Below are 7,700 nucleotides of genomic sequence, written 5' to 3'. Positions count from 1 at the left end.
GAGATGGAATCTCAGGGTTGTTTTGATTTGCATTTCCCTGATGGCTAAGGATGTTGAACATTTTTTCAGGTGTTTCTCAACCATTCGATATTCTTCTTTTGATGTGTCTGGTCCTCTTCCCTTTGTTAGGAAGCAGGCGTCAAGGGCGACTGCTTTCTTTTCCATGGCTCCTGTTGGGTTCTCCTGGGCCAGGTCCTAGAGACAACCTGGCAGAAGACAAGCGCAGAAAGAGGAGCAGCCCTGTGCAGCACAGTCACACACTGCTGAGAAAACCTCTAGACCCTTGGGGACCTCCTTAAGCTGAGTTCCACCGAACTCCTTCCCGGATAGACAGAGGGAGAGAACACTGCCCTGGGCTCTCTCCCCAGGAATCAAGGTGGTGGAAGGTAGCACTTTGGAAAGTCACCCTTATTCAGCATCAGCCACCTTCCAGTTATTAAGTACAACTTGGGATAAGCACTCCCCCTGTGCAGGCTCTGTACACATTTTACAAGTCTCTCTCTCTCTCTCTCTCTCTCTCTCTCTCTCTCTCTCTCTCTCTCTCTCTCTCTTACTATGCTGTTATTTTTTTTCTCCTTTTAACGTTGAAGAAATGAAGACACAGGAGGACTATCTATTCCAGGGTGCACCGTGTGAGTAGAGATGTGCTTCCAGGCCAGCTACCTTACGGACCTCATACTTAAGACAGACACTGTTAGACAAAGTCTTAGCTTTCTGTCACTGTGGCAAATACCAGAAAGAAACAACTTAAAAGTAGGCAGGCTTCATTTTAGCTCATTGTCTGGGTGAGATTAGTCTGTATTCACTTGGCTCCTGGTCTCTGAGCCTAAGGTCAGGCTAGGAGTCCTGGTGGGAGGGCACACTGGGCTGAGACCCAGACAAAGAAGAAGTCAGGCAAGCCCTCAGCGATGATGATGCACTCTCCCTCCAACCAGATCCCACATCCCAGTAAGAACATCCATCTCTCAGGCCAGAGTCCTCGGGATCCAGTTTCTGCTTAGAGACTGGATGCACCACCTGGGGGCCAGGCCTTGACATTGGCCTTCAGAGGAAGATACTTCTTGGCCTAAACAGACACTAACTTGGCTTTTTCTTCTGGATGTGGGTAACAAGGGAGCAGCACTGTGTATTGCCCGGCTTCCACAATTGATAAGGATAAACTGGAGACCAGGAAGAACTTGCTCCGTCTGCTCCATTGTCCATCCAGCGCAGGCACAGCTAAAACCCAGTGTCCTCTAAAACCTCAAGGATGCTGCTCATGAGTCAAGAAGATGTCTCCTCTCAAAGACTGCTTTGCCCAAGCTGTAGTCGATCTCACCAGGCACAGAGTATTTTTGTAAAGATGTTTCATTTCTTAAAACTAATAAAATAATTGGGTTGAATATGCTCAACATAGACCTTCCCCTACCAGTGAGCTCTTTTATGGCCACTGAAAAAGTCACTTTTGGGTGGGTGGGGGGCTCATTATCCCTCAAGAGCTTGTGCTCATTTGCATATGAAAGAGGAAGTTCATAAAAGCCCTTTCTTATTTTCTAATGTGGGTTCAAATCTGGGGCCATTATCATCCTATAGAAAGACCCAAATGGCATATGGATCATTCTGGAGAGAGGGGGTGAGTGCCTTTTAAGAGAATTGTTTTAGGTTTTGCAGGAAATTAATCAGAGGGATGGGCTTTGTGGAACAGGGAGCAAATCTAATCTGTCCTTTGTTCAGATTCGCCCTGCTCCAATTCCTAGCAATTGTACACAACATGATCTTTTGTTCAGGGGACACTTGTTACATGCATAATTAGAGACTGCAGTAGCTGTGTTTAAAGAAAAACTGTTTTCCAATGTAATGTGTGATCTTGATAATAGTATTTTCATCAAAGGTAGCAATTACATTCATTAAGCTGGGACTGGCGTGGAGGCGAGGAAATTAAGTGGGAAGTGAAGAAAGAGCTCCCCTCCCCCTCTTTTTTTTTTTTTTTTTTTTTTTTTATCTCCTTCCCTTTATAAGTTGAAATGCACCATGGTGAGCTGTAACTGGGAAATACATAGTGAATATAAAAAAATAAAGTCCCTCCTTAACCTTTCTGAATAATGACCCCATAGACATCCCAGGGACAGACACCATGCATGCACTTTTCAAATTAAAGGGCTTTCTTCCGCCTTAATTTCCAATGCAAGTTTTAAACGAGCCCAACATATGATTCGGATCTTTAAAGGCTGCTGGGATCTTCAGGATTAATTCAATGTCCTTTTCATACATAAATTAGTAGTTTTGTGTCCCTAAAAAAAAAAAAAAAACACAACAAGGCATAAATCAACTAGTTTAGGAGAGAAACAAAACCAGGTACCTACTTCTAATCACTTTAACTATTCATCAGGCCTCGTTCGTTCATTTTGAAGGTGTTGTAAATGAGGTGAGCACATTTGAGATGGAGAAATGGTACCAGGGGAGAGAAAGAAACCCTGCAGATCTTTGAATCTGTATTGCTGGGAGAAAAGACAACGTGTGTGCTTGTGTGTGTGCACACGCGTGTCTGTCTGTCTCCCTTCTCCAGGCAGATGTTCTGTGTCCTCACACTCCTAACAACTTGATTAAGAGTCCTGCTTAAAACATAACCTTGCAAGGTCTCAGAGGATATAGAGCTCAGATTTTATGCAACAGAACAGAAAGAGAGTAAGGCGCTCCCGGCGAAAGCTGAAGGGCCCATCCCACTTCTCAGCACCCTTGCTCATGCCCATGTTTAACCTGAGAGGCTTTCTGAGAAAATGAAAGCAGTCCCCAGAAGTCAACTAGGGACTCCTTTTCACTGGGATGTGTCCTGTCTGGGTTGACTGACCCACATGTCATGCCCATCACCTCAGAATAAAACAAAGTATTTAAACAGCATCAACACTTTCTGTTGCCTGCACAGAGGGGCCCTGATGGCCAACCTAGGCCCAAGTCTAGGAAGTTTACTCTTCAAGGGAGTTCTGGAACTTGAGGAAAAGTGGGATTTCTGAAGTGATTCAGATTTACTTTCGAACTTACTCACTAGCAGTTGGTTTGACTTTAGGAGACAAGAACATTGGATAAGTGTCAGGAGATCCACCTGGTGGTCCCAGCCTGATGCTGTTCATCAATGGCTGAGTATGGGACTGGAAATCCTTTGAGGTCAGCATCAATATTACCATTATATCCACTTTGCATTTCAGAAAAATTCAGCCCTACAGAGATCAAGTAGCCACTGCTGTAGTCAGAATATTTTCATCTTTCTAAACCCATCATAGGCTGAAGGCGAGATGCCCTGGTATAATAAGACGGGGTCCCTGGGAAGTGGTAAATCATGAGGAGTCTACCCTCAGGAATGGGATTACCATCCTTACAAAGGAGCTGGAGGCAGCTCTTGTCTAATAAATCCTTAACTGCATGGGTTTTCTCAGGATACAGTCTTAGCTGTTTGGGATGCTAAGATGGGCAGGGATTGGAGAAAGGACTCTTTCTCTTATACCCCAAAGCTTTCAGGATTCTAAATTTTTCTTCCTCCTCTTGTTCTTAATTCTATTTTTGGGGGGACCAGGAAAAACAAATAAACAAACAAGCCTGTAATCCTAATTTCAAAAGTCTCACAGTCTTTGGGCTGGCATGGTGGTGCACTCCTTTAATCTTAGCCCACAGGAGGCAGAAACAGGCGGATCTCTGTGAGTTTGAGGCTAGCCTGGTCTACGAAGTGAGTTCCAGCACAGCCAGGACTTTTGCACAGAGGAAACCCTGTCTCAAAAAACAAAGTACAAAACAAACAAACAAAAAGTCTTACAACCCCCCTGACTGTAATTTTCCCAAATGCTGCTTCTTTCATCTTTCTCCTCCCGGGGAATTCTGCCCTGCTTCCCAGCACCCAGAGACCCATGCTCAGCTGAGGCAAAATTCTCCATCACTGTCTGGTGTATCCTGCATACTGTAGCTGCTGCTCCCACATCCACCATGTTTCTCCAGTGAGGGCAGCCAGGAATCTTCCCTTTGAGTGTCTTTCTTGCTTTCCAAGGGCAGTGTCGCTGGATGTATCCAGGCTCCAGCTTGTTTTCTGAGGTTGTTGTTTTGCTTTTCTTTAAGATTTGGGCTTCTCATTACCCACACTTGGAAGCTCCTGGCCTAACTTCATATTTCGTTTGTCAAGAAAAATAAAGTTGGGCTATCTTCCTAGACTCACCTTCATCCCACTCCAGAGAGAATCAGATGCTTTTAGGGACAAACAGGTAGGGAAGGGCTAGTGGCTCCACCTCCTCTCTTGTCCTCAACCTAAACACTTGGCTTGAAAACAGGAATGTATTTCTGCCATACTCATATATGTCTTGTTCATACTCCAGACCCCAGGAGGGTGGGTGGAGCCCAGTTAGCTTTTCTTATGTCAGGAACCCCCTCACCCACTTTCCCCCAAAACCCTGGTTGGCCCAGAGCTTACTCACTAAACAGACCAGGTTGGCCTCAAACTCAATTTGCCTCCCTCTGCCTCCCAAGGGTTGAGAGTAAAGGTATGTATACCTTGCCTGGCAGAAGGCAATTCTTTTTTATTTTTTAATTTTTATTTTTTTAGGTTTTTTTGAGACAGGGTTTCTCTGTATAGCCCTGACTGTCCTGGAACTCACTCTGTAGACCAGGCTGGCCTCAAACTCAGAAATCTGCCTGCCTCTGCCTCCCAAGTGCTGGGATTAAAGGCGTGTGCCACCACCGCCCAGCTGCAGAAGTCAATTCTTAAGTGAGGAAATAGCAATCTATATGAAAACACAGTAACAAAGGCATTTAGAAAACATAGCTTTTAAATTAATTAACTAGAATCTTCATGATGACATTTTTTGGTACTGGAGTATTCATGGTAGCAGGGCATGCTACTGGAAGAGAAAATAATCATCAATTTCACCTGGCTTCAAATCCTGCAACCTACAACAGAGACCTGACTTTATATACTGGTGTAATAATGGCACAGATGTCTTTGCCTGCGAGTGCTCTGAGGGAAGTGGATCGGTAGTGGCCGGTGCAAAAAACGTTGCTTAGGCGGACACGAGATGACCGGTTCTAACCAATTCAAGCTGAACCAGCCACCTGAGGATGGCATCTCCTCGGTTAAGTTCAGCCCCAACACGTCCCAGTTCCTCCTGGTCTCCTCCTGGGATGCGTCTGTGCGCCTCTACGATGCACCCACCAATTCCATGAGGCCCAAGTACCAGCACAATGGTGCTGTCCCGGACTGCGCCTTCTACGATCCAACGCTTTCCTGGAGCGGTGGATTAGATCATCAACTGAAAATGCATGATTTGAACCCTGATCAAGAAAATCTTGTTGAAACTCACGATGCCCCTATCAGATGTGTTGAATACTGTCCAGAAGTGAACGTGATGGTTACTGGAAGTTGGGATCAGACAGTTAAACTGTGGGACCCCAGAACTCCTTGTAATGCTGGGACCTTCTCCCAGCCGAAAAAGGTCTACACCCTGTCAGTGTCTGGGGACAGGCTCATTGTGGGCACGGCAGGCCGAGTGCTGGTGTGGGACTTGAGGAAAATGGGCTATGTGCAGCAGCGTAGGGAATCCAGCCTGAAGTACCAGACTTGCTGCATCCGAGCCTTCCTGAACAAGCAGGGTTATGTGCTGAGCTCCATCGAAGGCCAAGTGGCTGTGGAATACTTGGACCCGAGCCCTGAGGTTCAGAAGAAGTACGCCTTTAAGTGCCACAGGCTAAAGGAGAACAACATTGAGCAGATTTACCCAGTCAACGCCATCTCCTTTCACAACATCCACAACACAGGTGGTTCTGATGGATTTATAAATATTCGGGACCCATTAACAAAAAGTGCCTGTGCCAGTTCCATCGGTACTCCACCAGCATTGCTTCCCTTGCCTTCAGTAATGACAGAACTACGCTTGCAATAGCATCGTCATATATGTATGAAATGGATGACACCGAGCATCCTGAAGATGGTATCTTCATTCGCCAAGTGACAGACGCCGAAACAAAGCCCAAGTCCACGTAATCATCCGGTGAAAGTGGTTTCTCTGGAAAAGCTTTGTCTACTTCCTACAAACACATGCTTCCCCTAAGGCCTGCCTTGCAGCCATTGGACACTTGGTGCAGTGTGTGGATTTCTATGTCTTCTGTCATTACAGAAATGTCTCTGTGTCCTGTGATTGTTTTGGGTAGGGAGGCTTTGTATCCTTGTACAGCAGTCTGACGATTCTCCTCCCCTAAGCCATTTTTGTTTGTGTTTGCTATCTAAAACTGTTATATTTTTCTGCTGTCTAATAAATCAGAGATTTGGAACTTAAAAAAAAAATAATGGCACAGATGCCATGGGATTAACCAATCACTTTTTGATTGAATTTAAGGCCTACTCTATGAGATGGAACCCTTTCTTTGTGTTGTTAATGTGGCTAAGACTAAATAGTTCATTGGCCTATGGGGAAAACCTACAACTATTATTCTGCTAAAGGAGCATAGCAATAAAATGACTCTAATGACATTCTGCTCTACTGTACAGAACAGTACCTGTTGGGCTCAGCCATCACCAGAGGGGCTTCTTCCTGTAGTACATGGGAACTAACACAGAGACCCACAACTGATTAATGTAGTGAGAGTGAGAGACGTTGGAGCATTCAGCCCTAAATGGGATGCCTTTATTGAGCCCCTCTCCTCAAGGCTCAGGATCTATGAGGAGAGGATTCAGAGAGACTGGAAGAGCCAGAGGAGGTAGATGACTCAGGGAAACAGCATCTTCCAGACACAGCAGAACTGACACACACATGAACTCACAGAGATGATGAGAACACAAACAAGACCTGCATGGTTCAAACCAGACATAATCCCAGCACTGAGTAGTCCCACCCTTAACCAAGATTTGCAACTGATACCTGATGGGGAAAAGAAAATCAATTTTTCCTCAGTGGAGCAACACTTGATGTATCAACCATACCCCAGGGCAGGCCACAGGCCCAGGAGTGGTTGGTTGGTTTGTGCAAGACAGAATCTATGTTTATATCTGTGTTGTTAGGGCCTAGGTAAGATGCTGAGGCCTATGCAACAGTTACCTGGTTAACCTACCATTATAAGGAAACTTTTCCATATGTTTCTCATGTTACTAAGAAACTCTCTTTTTAAAAAAATTTTTTTATTAGATATTTTCTTTATTTACATTTCAAGTGTATTTACTTTCCTGGTGTCCCCTCCAAAAACCCCCTATGCCATCCCCTCTCTCCATGCTCACCAACTCATCCACTCCTACTTCCATGTTCTGGCATTCCCCTACACTGGGGCATCTAGCCTTCACAGGACCAAGGGCCTCTCCACCCATTGATGTCCAACAAGGCCATCCTCTGCTACATATGCGTGTGGCTGGAGCCATGAGTCCCTCCATGTGTATTCTTTGGTTGGTGGTTTAGTCCCTGGGAGCTCTGGTGATACTGGTTGGTTCATATTGTTGTTCCTCCTATGGGGCTGCAAACCCCTTCAGCTCCTTCAGTCCTTTCTCTAGCTCCTCCATTGGAGACCTTGTGCTCAGTTCATGGTTGGCTGTGAGCATCCACCTCTGTATTTATCAGGCACTGGCAGAGTCTCTCAGGAGACAGCTATATCAGGCTCCTGTCAGCAAGCACCTGTTAGCAATCACGATAGTGTCTGGGCTTGGTAACTGTATATGGGATGGATCCCCAGGTGGGACAGTCTCTGGATGGCCTTTCCTTCAG

The 7,700-nt window shown here is 45.5% G+C and overlaps 1 pseudogene; it reads left to right on the top strand.

Annotated features, from left to right (window-relative positions):
* Positions 1 to 5,029: 5,029 nt before the first annotated feature.
* Positions 5,030 to 6,072, top strand: LOC110330732 (annotated as a pseudogene).
* Positions 6,073 to 7,700: the final 1,628 nt, after the last annotated feature.

Source organism: Mus pahari, chromosome 1 (assembly GCF_900095145.1).
Source record: "Mus pahari chromosome 1, PAHARI_EIJ_v1.1, whole genome shotgun sequence".
In the NCBI taxonomy this organism is placed as follows: Eukaryota; Metazoa; Chordata; class Mammalia; order Rodentia; family Muridae; genus Mus; species Mus pahari.
This window is presented reverse-complemented; position numbering and strand designations above follow the sequence as displayed.